Source organism: Protobothrops mucrosquamatus, unplaced genomic scaffold (assembly GCF_001527695.2).
Source record: "Protobothrops mucrosquamatus isolate PMUCROS unplaced genomic scaffold, P.Mucros_1.0 scaffold1603, whole genome shotgun sequence".
Classification (NCBI taxonomy): domain Eukaryota; kingdom Metazoa; phylum Chordata; class Lepidosauria; order Squamata; family Viperidae; genus Protobothrops; species Protobothrops mucrosquamatus.
In genome coordinates, this window is record NW_015387766.1 from 289,661 (window position 1) to 308,330 (window position 18,670).

At 37.2% G+C, this 18,670-nt stretch overlaps 1 pseudogene; it reads left to right on the forward strand.

The window, feature by feature from the left end:
- The first annotated feature begins 8,751 nt into the window (after positions 1-8,751).
- Positions 8,752-9,899, forward strand: LOC107293396 (annotated as a pseudogene).
- The last annotated feature ends 8,771 nt before the right edge of the window (positions 9,900-18,670 follow it).

Consider the following 18,670-nt stretch of genomic DNA (forward strand, 5'->3'; position numbering starts at 1 on the left):
TTTATTATATAGATCCCACTTTTTTCCGATCAAAATGCAACATTTGATTTAGTGGCTACAATTTGCACCATCACTTGTATATGTCAACAGCTGATCAAAGCAATTTAACTAGTTTTGATAACTTCTTTGTTTTTTTTATCTGTATTAACATATAATTGTACTGTAAACTGAATCATAAAAATAACTCTCAGAGAGAGCATAATACATACGTTGTTTCTCTGCTGGTCTAAGACAGTAGTAAAATTTGTACTGAACTGAGTTTACAGTCAATGAAATATATATATATATATATATATATATATATATATATATATATATATATATATATATAATATTTAATATTTAAAAGGGGGGAAAGAGGACATAATGCTTACAAATAATGTTCACAATTTTCAATAGGCACTTACAATACATAACAATAGGATCTTCCTGAATATTGGAGGGAGAAAAAATAATATAGAAAGTAGAACCAGTCTAGAGATGGCTAGTTTGCAAGTACAGTGGTATCTTGGTACACAACTGCTCTGAAACTCATCCAATTCAGTACTCAAAGCATTCTGACAAGAAAATTTTGTTCTGGTACTCCTTGTTTGGTACTCAATGCACAAGCTAAAATGTGCGGGTATTGACTGCCTTGTGACTCACTATAATTATTTCTTATGGGAAAAACTTGTTTGGTACTCATTGTTTTTGGTACTAATTGCATTGCCCGGAAGCAATTAATGATGAATACTGAGGTACCACTGTAATTGTACAATGGCAGTCAGCAGGATTTTCTCTCATACTGGTAGCAACTGTCTATAATCAAAATGGGAAAAATTTAGATCAGTAATTCTCAACCTTGGCAACTTTTAAGATGTGTGGACTTCAATTCCCAGAATTCCTTAGCCAGACATACTGGGAATTGAAGTTCACACATCTTCACAAGATGGAGAAACACTGGTCTAGAGCAGGGCTTTTCAACCAGTGGTACGGGTACCACCTGTGGTACATTGGCACCTGGCAAGTGGTACACGACCATCCTAGAAAAGTGGTAGTAGGGGAGGGGAATGAGCTGAACCAGTGGCAGCACTGCACAAGCCTGAGTGAGAGATAGCTGGAGCTGCAGGGCTGTCAGGGCTCAGTGGAAGTGCCAGGATCAACGCCAGGCTCCGGCTGGAGCTCGACGCTGATCCTGGTGCTTCTGCTAAGCCCTGAAGAAGCACCAATCAGCTGGAAAGCAGCACTGATCCTGGCGCTTCTGCTGAGCCCAGAAGAAGCGCCAATCAGCTGGAATGTTGCAGCATCTCCAGGGTCTTGTGATTTACATTCAGATGCTTGGCAACTGATTCATATTTATGACGGTCACAGTGTCCCAGGGTCATGTGAAGTGACCAAAATCTGCTGCAACCACCCAGCAGACTGGGGGAATAAAAACCAAACACTCCCACACCCCACACCCGCTGCCAATCCTCAACAGAAATGCTCACAACAATGAAAACCTTGGACAGGAGGAAGAGCGCGGCCGGGCGGGCAAGCAGGTGTCTTGCTCAGCTGTGGCTTGGAGGGCACTTTTTTCAGTGCCATTGTAACTTCGAACAGTCACTAAGCAAACTGTTGTAAGTCGAGGACTACCTGTACTTTATCACTTTTTTCCTTTTTTTTGGGTCATCAAGTTTTTTACACCTTGCTAGGGGACTGGGGGTACTCGGATGTTGCCATATCCTAAAAGTGGTACAATGGGTGAAAAGGTTGAAAAGCCCTGGTCTAGAGATATCCCATTCCCAAGTCTTTTATGTCCTCATAAGCCCAAATTGAATTTAATTAGTCACAGCCAATACCATTTCAACACTGGAGTCACTTGTGCATGGACAAAAACTTCCTTCATCAGTTTGACCACCAATTTCTATCATACTGCAGCTTCAGGAGCAAACATACACAGCAGCAATCCTTAACTCTGCTTTCTGCAACCAATTGAATAACTTGATTCTGAAAGGTATCAATTGTTTTGAGAACAGAGCTACTGAAAATACTTGCACTCGGCACAGTTGTCTCTGCTATTTCAGCAACACCTGCAGAAGACACTCCGTATGGATTGACACCTAAAGGCAAGAGCTCATTTTTATTTTCTGGTATCCGTCACCTAAAGCCCAAGTGGCATGAACAAAACAAAGAAACCCACAAGAAATATTTGTGAAAATGGAAGTTGGAAAATGAAAAAAAAAACAAGTAAAGGAATACAGCCAATCTATTTTTCATCGAAAAGTTCAAAGAAAAAAAAAGGAGGATGAATACATTCAGGAATAGCTTGCAGGAAACAGAACGTATCTTTCAATGATGTGATGTGTAATAATAAAAGGAGGAAGGAAAAACAAATATTCTATTAGTTTGAACTGCTCTGATCACCTTGCCATTTCTTATTGCCTGTGTAAATGAGCTTATCAGAATGCTTTCTTCTTTCAGTGATGTTTGTTTTATTTATTGCTATATAATACATATATTTATACACAAAGGCCATGTCATTAATACAGCAACATTCATGCCCCTAATCTAATTTACAGGGTTATATTGATAAACAAAGAATTGTCTGAAATATACTGTTTCATAGTATACTTGATGGCAATAGAGTCCATTTGTTAAGCATGTATTATACAAACCCACTCCAGCATTTTAAATAAAGTTAATATTTTGGTGTTTGTTGTGATAAAAGGTCATAATATGGATATGTTGTTATGCATATGTAATTTCTCTTGCAGTTCTGGTAGACTAATCCTCGGCTACTGAAAAAGACAGAGAACAATGAATTTCTTCCTCGGACAAAGTTCAGAATCAATGATTTTATAGTATGGAAGAGAGCTCGCCCCCGTCTAAGCCCCAAATCTCATCCTCCACAATCAGCATTAAAAAAAGAGAGTTCTGCCATTTATATCTCCCATGGTGCTCTGACACTGAACTAAGAGGTCATGCAAGGACACTTTATAAAAATAAAATTGGCATTTAGCTGGTGTCACTGCCACATCCAGGGCTTACAGAGGAGGGCTTCTGATACACTGATTTGCATAACTCTCAAACCTTCATCTTGCCAAATTGCCAGCAATTCTGCTACATACATAAATATATAATTGAGAGTACATTGATTAAAAGTGCCAGTCTATGATTGAACTAAACTATGCCTCTTGAGCCATAAAGCTATAGTTAAATAACTATGTGCTGGTCATTGCTTTTTTGTAACCTGATCTCCCTTCACAGGAATAAAAGGGAAAATAATAAAACGGGGGTGGAGGGGAGAGGATTTAAAGAATGCGCTGAAAGATCATTTCCCCACTGAATTCTGGGTATCAGGAATCTTTTAATCTGATTAATACAGCCTGGGAACGCTCTGGGTCTGTTAAATAGGCATATATACCCAAAGACCCCTTAAGGAAGGAAAAGAAACCGAATCATTTTTAGCCTTGTCATAATTCTCACACTCGGCTTAATAAAGCAACCCGCCCTAGAATTAGTGCTGAAAAGATTCCTCTTACTAATACTGTTAAGTTTCTTTTCAAACTCTGCCCCTCCTTTATTCCTCTTTATTTTATTTGAAGGTCCTTCTAATTGGTTCAGTTTCTGTTTCCTTGCATATTTCAAGGCGACGCGTGTCCTCTACAGTTGCTCGTTCGCTCAGTGTCCGATTATAGTTCAGGATGCGCGCATTTAAACGCCGTTGATTCAGAGTATTGCTTATGGATTTTACCGGGGGAGAGAGGCGTACATGCAGTGGAATGAAAGCCTGCTAGGACTAAACTAGCCCTGAGCAGCAGCCCCGAATGCTTTTGTTTCCACGGTACTGTATTCGGGTTCTCGTATTAGAAACCGCGAAGGTTGCTCTCCCTCGCTCACCGTCCGGTTTTTGCAAAAAGTCCCACCGCGAGACCGGCCACGCCCCCCCCAACGGCGCCCAGAGGACCCGAGCCGCCCTTCTCCAAGGCCGCAGTCCCCCCTAAACGCTTATTGGTTAAGTAAGGAAAGCCCTCCACCAATGGAAAGGGGAGCCCGGCCCTCGGTGTTCTGCCCCCTTCTAGAGTGGAAGGTGTTGAGCTGCTTCCCGTCAAAAAGTCTCAGTGGAGGCGGCGGCGGCGGCGGCGGCGGGAGGGCGGCTTTTCCCTGAGGGGGATGCGCCGCCCGCCCTTTCCTTGGCTGCGCGCTTCACGCCCTCCCGCCCCCTTTTTCCCGGGGAAGCAAGAGCGAGGGAGCCGCTGCCGCGTCTTCCTCGAGTCCTTTCCAGCTCCGCCAGGAAGGCGGTGCGGACTGACGAGGGCGCCGCCGTCCGCCTCTCGCTGGCCCTTTCTGGGAACGAGGAGCCCCGAGCGGAAGAGGGACTCCCAAGTTTGAGTGAGCAAAGAGGAGGCGCCCCGGTGCGCCCCTCCAGCAGGTAAGCGAGGTCCCGGAGGCGGCGGGCGGCGGTTGGTGCTTTCTCCACCGGCTCATCTTCAAACTTGGGTTCCCCTTCCCAGAATAAAAGTTCTTTTTACATTTATTTTTCTATTCTTCTGTTATTCCCAGAATAAAAAGTTCTTGCGCGGGGGGGGAGGCGGCTTGGTCTCCTGTACAACTGCGCTGGATGTTGCCCTGGAAGGGTTTTTGGACCTGCCGCCGGGGTTAGCCCGCCTGTGGTTCAAGGTTGTGTACAGCGGTCTTGGATGCAAAATAGCTGATGGGTGGGGGGGGGGAGGTATATGAGTTATTATTAAGGAATACAATAATCTGCATTACGCTTTTTCTGATTAAGAAATGATTTCGTATGGCTTTTGAAGAGGAAAATCTCCCACCCACACCTACACACAAACAAACGTTGTTGTTTAGGAGCTTGTAATTTCATTTTTTTAAAAAATGTTGTTAGCTCTGTTAACATCTGCCTTCCTAGTGTGGTACCCGGACCCGGTTCACTCTTGGATGGAGTTGTTTTGTTTTGCTTTTTTGTGAGTCCTTGATGCCCTCTAGTGTTTTGTGAGATTCAGAATTGTTTCATTGGCATGACAATCAAATGGAACTTTAATCATCCCCGGACCTTATGATGAATATCTTTAAAAGAATAAATAAATCTGAATTTCTAAACATGGTTATGTCTTCTTGTTTACATAGCCTTTTGAAGTGAAACAGTAAACTTTTGCTTGCAAGTTACATGGGAGTTTTGAAGCAAGAGATGAAGAACAGAAAATTAAATATTTTAGAAAACTATTTGATATCCAAGTATTTTAGAATATATATTAAAATTAAAGTTCATATAATGAACTTAATATGCAAAAATGAGGTGTGACCAACTGTCTTGGGCAAAAAGGCAGCCAATATATACAAATGTAGACAAAACAGTAGTAGAGAATAAATTGTTTAGCTTTCACCCCATACTGTTTCCGTTTCTTTAGACTTAAAAGAGGTGTACTTATGATTAAAATGAAAGGAACTGAATTATTAAATGTTTTAGTAACTTCATTTGAAAAAGAATGTGATGAACAGGATACATTTCATGATAGTGTTATTATCTGGATGTTATTTTGAATTTTGGCTGAATTTGAGTCTCCAAGGAACTATTCTGAATTTTGTTTATTATTTTTTTCAATCCTGACTTTATTATGTTGATAAATAAGTAAGGGCAGCAAATATACCTAATTATCTTTCCTTCTCTTATTTTCCCCATAACAACAACCCTGTGAGGTGCCTGGCCCAAAATCACTCAATTGGCTTTCATACCTAAGGCAGGCCTAGAACTTAGAGACAATGGAGTAAACTCATTTGAAAGAACAAACAGTAATTTTAAAACAGATAGAAAGTATAATAGATATGGGAGTTGGAGGCTTCCAATCTGATTTTATTTTACTTTTTAAAATAAATATTGTCCTATTACTTTGAGGGGAAAGTACACAGAGGGGAAAATACATAGGGGCCTAACACTTTGTACTGCATGTTAAGGCAAGCATGACTGAAGTGTTTCTAGCAATTCCATCCACAGTTGAATAAAATATTTCAATCTAGTTGAAACAGTTTGCAGCTTCATAGTTGCAATCCTGTTAAGCATGTTTCAGTAAACTCGTTGGGATTGCATTCTTGGTTCCTTGGATCTAAGAGAGACTCAGGGCAAATTTTGTTGGGTCAGCATGTAGCTATGTAGGACTGAAATATTTAGGTTAACACTGTGAAATATGACATTTTTTTTACGTTGCTACAGTTTCAGGATATTTTGTGTAGGACGTAAACTATAGGGTTAAGTACTATTTGTCTTAATTATTTATATTGTAGCTAACGCTACATAGATAAGTGAACTAAACAGCAATACAACTGCAAATATTCATAAAATTTGGTTTAGTTGGGCTTGGTTAAAACAATCTCATAAGGGGCTATTTGGAGAAATGTGTTGTAGTCCTTTATGGAAGATTGCTGCAAATATGTACTTAGTGAAGTAGGTATTCCTTAAAAGGAGTGCTGCAGAAAAATTTCACAGGCATGAAATATAAAGCATTTTGTAGATAGTATCAGGTTTAAAAGAATAGGTCTGGGTTATGTGATTCATACCTGATGGATGCTGGGAAATTATCAAGTATCAATATCGATTTTTAAAAAAAATATAAATAAACACACACATATATTCAATAATATGATCACTCTGTAATTATAAGTATTCCAAACAAGTAAGATCCAAATACATTTTAAGTTTAAACAATACTAGAACGAGTCCTTTTAATCTTATACTACACAATATATCAAACATTTACTTTATAATTGTATCAGATCAGAAAAGAGGACAATCAGGCTGAAGTTAAGATCAATGAAACTTGATTATTTTTTGCATAAGGATTATGTAGGAGCTTTATTTTTTCCATTAAAATCAGTAGGACTTGGAAAAAAAAATAATTTTGCTTATCATGTCTTAATGATGTTTATTTTGTATTAGTTCCCTAATAACAAATGTTGCTTATCCTATTAGTTTATATTAGATGTATTATTTCACATAATTCATATATTAAGCCATACTATATCAATTATCATCCTCATAACTACATTTAATTTGTAATAATTACTGTTTATAATTTTAAAATATTAATTTCTTTTTAATGTCTTTTTAAGTTGATGCATTTTACTGCCAAATAGGGCCAAACACAGTGTTGGTTTTCTTTAAAAAATGCTATTCATACACAGTGTTGGTTAGATGAGTTTTAATATCTATGTACCATTATAGAAAATATTGTGCAATTTATCACCTTTAGTTGAAACATATTTAATTTTAGTCCAGGAAAAAGACTGTGCTTTATTTATGTATTCAATTTACATGGTTGTCCACTCACCACTCCATTCTAGGAAGCTAACAATACTAAAAATAACTGAAAAGTACTTCACTAATATAAATCCAACCACCAGTAATACATCTAATAGCTTATATGCCAAGCACAATAGTTCACAAAACACATATTGATACTTATTGGTGATTCACACAAAATTCTGCTCCAGTGTCTAAGGCAGGGGTAGGCAACCTTGGCTCTTTTACGACTCGTGGACTTCAACTCCCAGAATTCCTGAGTCAGCCATGCTGGCTCAGGAATTCTGGGAGTTGAAGTCCACGAGTCATAAAAGAGCCAAGGTTGCCTACCCCTGGTCTAAGGGATGGTCCACATCCAGCATTGTTGGGACTCTCTGAATTTTGGGGAAAAGCTGTTCCATAGAGCCATTGTATCAAATGTAAAGTCACATTCTTGGATATTGTTTGATGGGTGAAATCTGGAAGCATGCCATCCCCGTCTGATTGGATACTGGGTGGAGGGGAGTCTCTAAAAAATCTTGATCCTGTATATTCTCCCAGAGTGCTGAGAAACTCTGGATTTTAAAATACATTATCACTATCAAGGGTCAATTTGATGGGGCAATGAGAGGAACCTCCTTTCTGGATGCAATGAACTCTGAATTCTGGCTGTCCATCCTTGTTGTCATTTTGCCAAGTATCAAAGGTGAATATTTTTAGGAAGCCTAAAGTTCAGGATTAGAAAATCATCTGAACTTTTGTCTTCTTTTGTTTCCAAAAAGGCTCCTTCTGATTAAAAAAAAAAAAAGTCATCAATCTTGTTTCTTGGATCACTGTCTCAGAGGCCATAGGATCCCACTAAGTCAGGGGTAGGCAACCTTGGCTCTTTTATGACTCGTGGACTTCAACTCCCAGAATTCCTGAGCCAGCCATACTAGCTCAGGAATTCTGGGAGTTGGAAGTCCACGAGTCATAAAAGAGCCAAGGTTGCCTACCCCTGCACTAAGTTATACCTGCTATTGAAGAAGATTTTAATTTATTATTTTTTTTAAAAAAATATTTTGTTGTAATGCTTTAATAATTACTTTAAATATATAAATATGAATTATTTTATCTATTTTTTTATTATATTGATGATAATAAATTTCAGAAATTAAATTATTAAATAAAATATTGTGCCAAAATATAACTTATACACCAAATAGTATTTGGTTTGGAATAAAAAGTTTTGTTAATTACTTGCATCAAATGAAGACGAAGTTGTTTGATAAATGCCATATAGACTGCAGAAAATGGGAATTGATCCAATACATCTGGGAAGAATCAGCTTGGAGAAGACCGTTTCACGCAACGATTTTGGGAAGAAGACCGTTGTAATTCAGTTCTCACTTCAGATTTAATTCCATTGTTATATTAGGTAGTTCTGAGATTATTGTGATCAATTGGTTAAGAATGGGCGGGAAATTACTTAACCCTCTCTTTTTCCTTTCCAGAATATATTGACCCTGAATTATACTGAAGACAGAGATACATGCTGCAATGGTGACATAAACTGCTAAAACTGCACTGGAATAAATTCTGAAACTCTTTATAATCTCAATGCACTCACAACTGGAAAGCATCTAGGCCTGACTTACAACATGACTTTTATTGTGAAACTTCATAGACATTTTCAACGAACAGTAATATTATTAGCTACATTTTGTATGGTGAGCATTGTTATTTCAGCCTATTATTTATACAATGGCTACAAACAAGAAAACGAAGTTTCTGAAATTTCTTCAGAGGTTGAATGTGGGGATCTTCCAGTGCTGCTATCTCCATGGAAGATGATTAAGGCCAGTGAACCATTAAGGACTGACCCTGTTGTGCTTGTATTTGTGGAAAGTCAGTACTCTGTACTTGGTCAGGATATAGTCATGGTATTAGAATCCAGCAGGTTCCAGTATCACATAGAGATTGCTTCTGGGAAAGGTGATCTTCCTGTACTGATAGATAAAAATAAAGGCAAGTATCTTCTAATAATATATGAAAATATTTCTAAATATGTAAATATGGATTCCTGGAATCGGGGCCTTCTAGATAAATACTGTGGGGAATTCAGTGTAGGAATAATTGGGTTTCAAAGAAGCAGTGATAACACTTTGCAGACTTTTCAGTTAAAAGGGGCTCCTTTCCGAATCCATAGCAATGTAGGTATAAAAGATTGTTGCATTAATCCCCATTCTCCTCTGCTCCATCTAACAAAACCATCCAAGCTTGATAAAGGGCTTTTGGCTGGAAGTGACTGGACAGTTTTCCATGTAAATCATTCAGCTTACCAACCTGTTGTATTTGCAAAACTAAGAGCACCTGAAAACCTTCCTCCACCCATTGTTAAAAATGTTCTACATGCAACAGTTATTCATGACTTGGGTCTTCATGATGGAATTCAGCGTGTTCTTTTTGGTAACAATTTGAACTTCTGGCTGCACAAGCTCATCTTTATAGATGCTGTCTCATTTTTGACTGGAAAGAGACTTACATTGTCCCTGGATAGATACATACTTGTAGACATTGATGACATCTTTGTTGGAAAAGAGGAAACAAGAATGAAAGCCAGTGATGTTCAGGTATGGTATGCCAGAAAGTCTCCTATGATACGTTGATGTTATCCAAATATTTATTTATTTTTTAACGCAAAACCTCTATAGTTAAATAAAGTTTTATTTAAATAGACAACTCCTTTGTGTTCAATATATTCATTTGAAATAAAATCAGTATTTTAATTAAGCCATTGTTTGTTTTTACATCGGTTAAATCTTTTAATTTAGTAGAGCTAAAGTCTGGCCTTGGTGGGAACCAATAACAGGCTATTATTGCTCAATAGAAATTACATTAGCTTTTTTTTCAGACTGATTAATCTTGTTGCTTCTTTTTTTTCTATTGGTGAGATATTTTGATATTTAATATCTATATATTAAACTTTATGTTATTATGTACTGGATTTTTTTTTTAAATGAGTCATGTAGAGAAGATAAAATTATAAAGGCAGTAGATTTCCATTTTGTATTCGGGTAGTCCTTGACTTACGACCACAATTGAGCCCAAATTTTATGTTGTTAAGTGAGACATTTGTTAAGTGAGTTTTGCCTCATTTTACAATTTTTCTTGCCACAGTTGCTAAGTGAGTCATTGCAGTGGTTAGTAGCTCGGTTGTTAAGTGAATCTGGCTTCCCCATTGAATTTGCTTGTCAGAAGGTTGTAAAAGGTGATCACATTACCCTGGGACACTGCAACTGCCATAAACCAGTTGCCAAGCATCAAATTTTGATCACGTGATCATGGGGATGCTGCAACAATCATAAGTGTGAAAAACAGTCATAAGTCACCGTTGTATCTTTGAATGGTCACTAAATGAACAGTTGTAAGTCGAGGACTACCTGTAGTTCTATGTGCAATGAACACATGTATGACTGCCAATAAAATGGGCTGGTGGATCATATCTGCATAACTTTTGCCCTTTCTAAGGTTGATGATATAACCATTTATAGCACGCCATTGAGGGCAGGTTTGAAGTATGTCAAAGCTTACCTATCATTCCTAACGATTCTGAGGTCTGCAGGTAACAGCAACCAGGCTAAAGACACCAAATTTTATTTTCTTAAATAAATCAGAATCATGTGGTGAACCTTTTCTCATGCTGCAGTACTTTAGGGCCCAGGTGGGAGATTTTTTCTTTAAGTTTAATTTATTGGAGAAATAAAGGTTTGTACATGACAAATTATAGAATTCATTTTACCTTATTTTTATCCTGCCTTTATTATTTTTACAAAATAGCTCAAGGTGACAAACATCCAATACACTTTCCTTCCCCTATTTTCCCCACAACAACAACCTGTGAGGTGAGCTGAGAGAGAGTGACTGGCCCAAGATCACCTTAGGCTTTCATGCCTAAGGTGGGACTAGAATTCTCAGTCTCCTGGTTTCTAGTCTTGTGCTTTAACAACTAGACCAGGGATAGGCAACCTTGGCTCTTTTATGACTCGTGGACTTTAACTCCCAGAATTCCTGAGCCAGCCATGGCTGGCTCAGGAATTCTGGGAGTTAAAGTCCACGAGTCATAAAAGAGCCAAGATTGCCTACCCCTGCACTAGACCAAACTGGCTCTAGAATAAATAATATATGCAAAATATTTTTTCATGGAAAGTTATAAATTAAAAAAGACATTGCATGCTGTACGTAAGAAGGGCATATTTCTTAATTACAGCAAACAATACATAGTTTAAGCTATTCACTACAAGCTTCCTACATCATCTGTTCTCAGTGTCTGCTTGGTTGCTCTAAATTCAGATGTGCTCCTCAGAAAAGTTACTTTCTGTTTTTTAAAAAAATCAATGTTCTTGCTTTTTCTATGGAAAGCTTCCATATTATGAGATTGACTAATATTCTGCAAAGAGCAGACTGACTTAAAAGAAACTATTGCAGTAGACAAGTTAGTTTGGGCTAGCAGAATTCTGGCTCAAAGTATCTGGATAAGACTAAGTTGGTAAGACTCTTTGAAAATCAACAAAGCTCTCTAGATATTCAACTTTCCAGAAATTATTCTGGATGGTTCAAAAAAATACAGTACATGGATTTTCTCTATAATCATCCCCAATAAGCTAACAATTGGTTTATCACAGCTTTTCAACTTCCTTCCCTCCTCCCATTTCATGCAGACAGATAAAATATTAAGTATGCCATATGTTGTGTTTCAGTTAAAATCTGGATTTATATGAGTAGGTGTAACCTTTAAAGAAAGTTATTTTTCTGCACTTTAGTTCTCTTGTTTCATTAAGAAAAATTCAATCTTGAAACAGATGGCTAGGGAATAACCTATAAATCTTAAATTTAATCTAAAATCAATCTGGAATTTATCACTTTAATTATTGGGTTTGGCGCATCAGAAAGATTAGGGGCATGAAATTAAAACATAACTATTGATATTCCTTAGCTTAATCACTGAATTTTTAAAATTTGCAATTAGTAGTTGAAGAAGATCTGAAAGAAGACCTGATTATGAAACAGTCAATTCAATTACAAACAATATCATTTGTGACACATTTTAAATAGACTTTTAGTGCGTAGTATTTATCTGGCTATCCAACTTGCAAACAAAATTGTGACTTAAAGTATTCTTTTAATATTAGTAGCAGTATTTGAAACTGTCATAGGTGTAAGTGCTTTCTACAATGCATATTTTCATACAAATTATTTTTCCTTTTTTTTAAGTTTTTCAGTTTACAGATCCTCGGGAAGAACAAATAGCTAAACCTGCAAATCCTAGTATAGCCCTTCCATGTTTTCTCCTGTAGAATTCAACACAAGAAGCAGAGGTGAAACATCCTCCCCCCCCCCTTAGCTCAAGCTATATTATTAGAAAACATTTACTTGTCCTTGGCTACAGTGTACCTGCAATATAATGCTCTACCTGCAGCATTATCAAATTTCTAGTTGAAATGGAAATCTTAGCATGTACATAAAAATATTGTATGAATGCAGTACCTTCCTCATGGGGACTGGTTTTTCAATTATATTATCAGAGGGACTTGTGGGAAGAGAGTGGCTGATAGCTATTTATACATTAAATTCTATGCAGGGACATGGTGACTGAACAAGACTCAGCTGTAATTTCCATTCTTCAATATTCACTTTAAACTAGAAGTCCTTAATAAAGTAGAGTAAAACTAGTGGAAATTTTTCCATTTTGCTACATGGCCTGAGTCTGATATGAAAAACATTTAAGGATCAGTGACTTTCAATGGCAGAACTTGAGCTTGCATTTAAACAATTCATATTAAAAGAAACATGGATAGAAAAATGGCTCCCAATTTTGAACATGACATGAGAAATAGCAGTCTCTTTATTTTTTATTAAAAATTAATTCAACTGTTTAAATGCAAGCTCAAATTCTGCCAGTGAAAGTGGCTGATTGTTAAATGATCATTTATTTTATTTATAAAAAATACAGAAATTTATAAAGGTATAAGAACCTTAAAAATGCTGCAGAGTCTGCACATTGTATAAACATTCATGATATCACTTGTTGATTGAAAAGAATGAAAATTGTTAATTAAAGCAAACTTTGATTACCATTAATATGCAATTGTGGTTTAATATCTGAACAAATAACATGTTCCCAATTTTATCCAAAATAAGAAATTGAAGTTGTTATAAAAAATGTTTTTTTTTCATGATATAACTTCTTCCAATTAAGTGTCATGTGTGGTATTAAGTGCCCATGTGGATAGCATTGAGTTATGTCGGAATCAGTTAATATACCATCATCTGCACTAGGCCAACACCCATAGATTTGATTATTAAATGACGCAAAACCATAGTTAATTCCATGGTTTATTATATAAACCATAATGGCTTGGTTTCACACAATATATTGAGACCACTATGATATGGTTTATATAATTTACTAAGCCAGAGGCTCCCAACCTTTTGGGCACCAGGGACTGGTTCCGTGGAGAAAGGTTTTTCCACGCCCCGGAAGGGGTGTGGTTTCATGTGCTGCCTGCATCCCGCGGATGGAGCTTTGCTCACACGGCCCAGTTTCTGGCATGCCACAAACAAGTGCCGGTCCATGGACCGGGGATTGGGAATCCCTGCAGTAAGCCAAAATCAAATAAATCACTTTATGATTTTATAAACTAAATCAATAGTGTTTGTGACCTCATTTGCTTTGCAAACTTAGCTATAAAAAAATCAGTAGTATTGGAAACTAAAAAGGTATAAATGTTGGGGAGAGAATCTGACAAAGTGTTGTCTTTCAAGAATTTTCCTATCATTTTCAAAAAAGTAATATGAAATTCTGTCATTTTTGAACACTACTGTAGAAAGTTCAGCAACTTTTATTTTACACCATGGAATGTTGAAAAAGTAGAACAGGGAAAATATTTTTTAAAATAATATGCTCTTTTAGAGATGTTAGCAATGAATCTTTATTACTATGAATATGGAAGTTGTCTTTAGTAGCACAGTGGGACTGAGTAAGTGAGGCAACATTTACGCAAATCATCTGGAATTTAAAGCAGTATTTGCACACTATATGAATACCATCTTATTAGATACTGCATTTCGTTTTACCTGTATATCAGAAGTCTGATATGAAAATAGTCTGTAACCAGGTAGGCTGCGTATATTAAATCTCTTCATGTCTCATTATAGGTCAGTTCATGAAAGATCAGGTTATCAGCGGTGGTTAATTACGATCTCTTAAGGGCAGAAACAGCATCCATTTAAATGTGAAGTTGCTAAGGAATACCATTGGGAATTTGTTATTTCACTCATGTCCTGCTTACAAGTCTCATATAGACATCTGGTTGGCCACTTGGAAACAGAATGATGATTTGATCCAGCTTGAATCTTCTTACATTTTTAGCAAAACAATATGCTGATACAAAACTTAAGAAATGTATAGTCATGTGCTGAGAACAGTTAGAGGTCTTACTATAATTGCAGGTATGTGTCAGGGGAAATATCCTCCCCCGCAAAAGTGTTTGCACTAACTCCATTAATGAAATATAAAAGTAAAATAATCAGTGGTGAACAGCTACCACCTCTAACGTTAGTACTGTGGAAAAAAGGATTTGGGTTTTGTACACTATTAACTAGATAGCTGTGAATTCTGAATTTATTAAAGGAACTAAGGATATCAGAATCAGTAGATATACCTAGAATCTCTGATATTAAGAGCTTCAGATTCTTGACTAATAGAAAAATCAGAAACCAATCATTGTTACTCGGATTATGAATTTAGATTTTCTGACAATTACTACAGTATATTATAATTTGTAAATGAAAGAGAAGGAATTCAGCTCTATATTTTATAGTTACTGTTTATCCAGTTCATCACGTATTTACTTTTTTTGGGGGGAAATTAGGATTGCTCATAAATTTGTGGAATGTGAAAAAACGCAATCAACTTTGCATTGATAATAAGATATATATTCAGAATTTACCATTGTTAATGATTCTATTAAGATCATCACATTCATTAGGAGAAAGCTGTGGTGGAGCTATTTTTCCTATTTAGAAGATGCAGGAATATAAAATATAAATATTAAATAAAGTGGTAACAAAACCAAAATGATGTGAAAATAATACAGTTAACTCCCTATCACACTCAGGAAAAAACACACTGGAGTTGGAGAGAGAATCCATGTCTCTTTAAATTAATCCAATTATTATTCCTATTAACACAATATGCAACCCACCTAGTGGGAAACTGCACATCCTTGTTCTTTTTCATAATGTACTGTAAGAATTACTCATCATTCTTTTTTGAGCCCTGACAGGCATAATCAGATTTGTTAATGAGTTCACATTTTACAGCCTCGCACTTTAATTGGACTCTGAAATTTGTCTACCTAGAGCTACTCTAAGGTCAGGAATGTAGTATCTAAGAAAATTGAAATGATATCCCATTGGGATTTTTTAATTATCCCGTTTTTAATGTTTAAGGTGCCCATTGTCTGACTTAGAAATTTTCAGTTTGGCAAGACCAACTGTTGAAGGTGATACGAAGGTCAGGCTGGCACATAACTTGTGTAAATGGACATGTAAATTCCTGAAACTGGATTGTTAGAATAAATAGAGAAATCTGTGTTGTTTGACAGGCGAAGTACTTTCAGCTTCTATAGCTGTTCTGTTCAGAAGCCCTTAAACCCGGACTGTCTAACCTGTGACATACGGTCCACATGCACCCCTGGACAGCTAGTAATGCGACCCCACAAGATCGTAAATTTTTATATGTGATTTATGTGCATTAACTATATTATATATTTTATATGTGGCCCAAGACAATTCTTCCTCGCTGCAGCCCAGGCAAGCCATAAATTTGTAGACCTGCGGCCTAAACACTTAGCTTGGTGAGAAGCTAACTATTTCAACACTGTTGAAAGCCAGAGTTATAGTATATGTGGAATATTAAGACTACATGGAGGGTATGTTCACAAAGTGAACATTTATTGACTCAAAAAGTTGGCCTTGTATGTATATTTACCACATACTATTTACTACAAAATGAATTAGCTTAATGACACGCCTTTTGTTTCACTCCCATCAACAGCAGGACTCTTAAAAAATGGATATGGCCAGTTTATTTTTTCCAAATTGAAAACTAAATAAATAAAAAATCAGGTAAGTCAGGAAGCAAAAGTGCATCAAATGAGCTACATATAAGTCCAGTGGTATTCCGGTGTTACTGACTTTCCTTGATTTGACTGTAAGCAATGCCTTCCTTAATGTTAGACTTTCGTTGTAGAATTATGTAGGATGGTATGTACTGTGACGACAGAATATATAGCAATTTTCTTTTACCCTTTGAAATTAAAAAGCTATCTGTATAAGAGAAATGTATTTGTAAAAACAACTCTTTAATTTGGAATTTAGAAATTTAGAATAAGGTACAGAATTACAGATATGCATCAGTGGATCTACCAGAAAAATACTGTTTGAACTACCTTAGTTAAGGGCATGGTAAAAAAAAAAAAATAAACACTATGTAACAGTTGCCAACTCTAATGTTGAGATTGTGGATCCTCAGGGCTCTAGCACTGCACAACTAGAGCAAGCTGTGATCTTTGGATGCATTAATGGCGCAAATGTGTCAGTCAGTGTGTGCTTGTGCACTGCACAATGTGTTTGGGTTTGCTGTCTCTCTTTTTCAGCTTGCTTTCTAAAATATTTTCTCAGAAAAGAAAAAATATCCTTTGGAATTTCTATATTAAAGATACAAGTAAGTTGGCAGCTGCAAATGCAGGCCTCTCTGCAAAGCAGATATCCATGTTAACCTTTAGTATGTTTTGTACACATGTAAAAACCCTGTTTGCTTGGGCTGTACAAAACATTAAAAAAAATGTCAGACACAAGGGTGTGAGACCCAAGGATAAATTATGTCTTTGCCCACACAGAGAGCTAGAAACAATGTGTGAAGTAGTTTCAAGAGTCTTCCAAAGATTATGACTATTTTAATGTTTTGAGGAAGGCTGTTTTACTCCTGCTGACATGCTTTGTAACATACATACCACCATTCAGTGTCTGGTTTACAGAAGCTTGATTAACAGAACTGGAAAGACGTCTTCCCGCCCGCCCTGAGATTTTGAGGCAGCTGTTGTCAATCAAAATACAAAATGACAGCATAGATTATGTGAGACAGGCCAAAAGCTTGAAAGTGTTTAGTAGTTTCATGAGGCTGGCTACTGAGAATTTCTATCTTGTAGTAGTGATTCTTAGCTACTGTAGCTAACTAAGGCCTTACCTGCATTGTATTTGGAGAAGACCACATTCAGTGCATACCTAATCAGCAAGATCTTATCTGGTTCTCTTCTCTCAATTTTCTAAGTAGAGAATGAACATGCTGAACATGATTATACCTCACAAGAGTCATTCAAATCCTGTTGGTTGCTGTGGGTTAACTTAGAATAACAGAGTTGGAAGGGACCTTGTAGGTCATCAAGTCCAGCCCCCTGCTCAAGCAGGCAACTCTATACCATTTCTGACAACTGGCTGCCCAGTCTCTTGAAAGCTTCCAGTGATGAAGCTCCCACAACCTCTGAAGGCAAGCTGTTCCATTGGTTGATTGTTCTCAGTGTCAGAAACTTTCTCCTTATTTCTAGGTTGAATCTCTCCTTGATCAGTTTCCATGCATTGTTCCTTGTCTGGCCTTCTGGTGCTTTGGAAAATAGGTTGTCCCCCCTCTTCTCTATGACAGCCCTCAAATATTGGAACACTGCTATAATGTCACTTCTAGGGCTTCTCTTCACTAGATTAGCCATGCCCAGTTCTTGTAACCTTTCTCCATATGTTTTAGCCTGCAGGCCCCTAATCATCCTTGTTGCTTTCTGTGCACTCTTTCTAGAGTCTCAACATCTTTTTATAGTGTGATGAGCAAAACTGGATGCAGTATTCTATGTGTGGCCTTACTAAGGCTTTATAGAGCAGTACTAGTACCTCATGTAATCTTGATTTAATACCTCTGTTAATGCAATTTAGAATTGCATTGGCTTTTTTGGTGCCTCGAGCACTCTGCTAGCTCATATTTCATTGATTGTCCACTAGGACTCCCAAGATCCCTCTCACAGTTACTGCTATTAAACCAGGTTTCACCTGCTCTATACATGTACTTTTAGTTTTTCTTGCCTAAGTGTAAGACTTTACTCTTCATTGAATTTCATTGTTCGATAGGACTCAATGTTCTAGTCTGTCGAGATCCATCTGGATCTTGAGCCTATCATCTAGGGCAGGGGTGTAAAAATGCCGGCCCGGGGACCGGACGCGTCATCCGGAAGCTGCGCCCACCCCATTGCCGGCAATGGCAAAACTGTCCCAATATGTTGTGCGATGTCACGTGATGTCGCGAGTTTGACATGTCTGATTTAGGGTGTTGGC